The sequence below is a fragment of the Apium graveolens genome, chromosome 8 (genome assembly GCF_009905375.1).
Source record: "Apium graveolens cultivar Ventura chromosome 8, ASM990537v1, whole genome shotgun sequence".
NCBI lineage: Eukaryota > Viridiplantae > Streptophyta > Magnoliopsida > Apiales > Apiaceae > Apium > Apium graveolens.
The window spans coordinates 229933276-229934257 of record NC_133654.1 but is presented as its reverse complement, the minus strand read 5'-3'; positions in this window follow the sequence as shown (position 1 = coordinate 229934257).

The following is a 982-nucleotide window of genomic DNA, read 5'->3' as shown; positions in this document are numbered from 1 at the left end:
AACAGAAGCGGTAGTCTCACTACCCTTCTTCTTCTTTAATTCTGCAAGGTAAACCTTGCAGTTCCTCTTCCAGTGCCCCACCTTATTATAGTGGAAACAAACATCTTTGCTCTTGGGGTGTTCTGCTTTTGGTGGAACCGGATTTTTCTCACCTACTTTCTTCTTCTTGGAAGGGTTCTTCTTCCTTTTCTTAGGATTAGAACATTCACCAATTAGAAGAACAGAGCTCTTCTTAGGGGGAAAATTCGATTCCGCAGTCTTCAACATGTTGTGGAGTTCAGCCAGGCTGACATCCAGCTTATTCATGTGAAAGTTCACAACAAACTGCGAAAACGATCCCGTAAGTGATTGCAAGACCAAGTCTTGGCTCAGCTCCCCATCCATGGCAAAACTAATTTGTCCAAGACGTTCAATCAAATTGATCATGTTAAGTACATGGTCATTCACAGATGATCCCTCACACATCCTACAACCGAACAGCTCCTTCGATATCTCATATCGAGCTGTCCTCCCTGCCACATCATACAACTCCTGTAGATGCATAAGGATAGTGTGAGCATCCGTATGCTCATGCTGCTTCTGTAGCTCAATGTTCATGGAAGCTAGCATGATGCATTGAGCAACATTTGCATCATCTATCCACTTATGATACACAACATGTTCATCATTATGCGCATCGTTAGCAGGTTCAGTAGGCTTAGGTGAGTCAAGCACATATTCCAGCTTCTCAACCCTGAGAACAATTCTCAAGTTTCGAAGCCAGTCAGCAAAATTAGGACCAGTCAACTTGTGAGCATCTAGTATGCTCCGGAGTGATAGTGCAGAAGACAAAACATATATAGTAAATCTGTAAATGATGAACACATAACAACACTTAGCAAATATTCAATTTCATTTCAAAACACTATATGAATCGGGTCTTTATTCATAAGTGGGTCCCACTAAGAGCATAACTACAAGGGAAGCATCATAAAATGCTGAT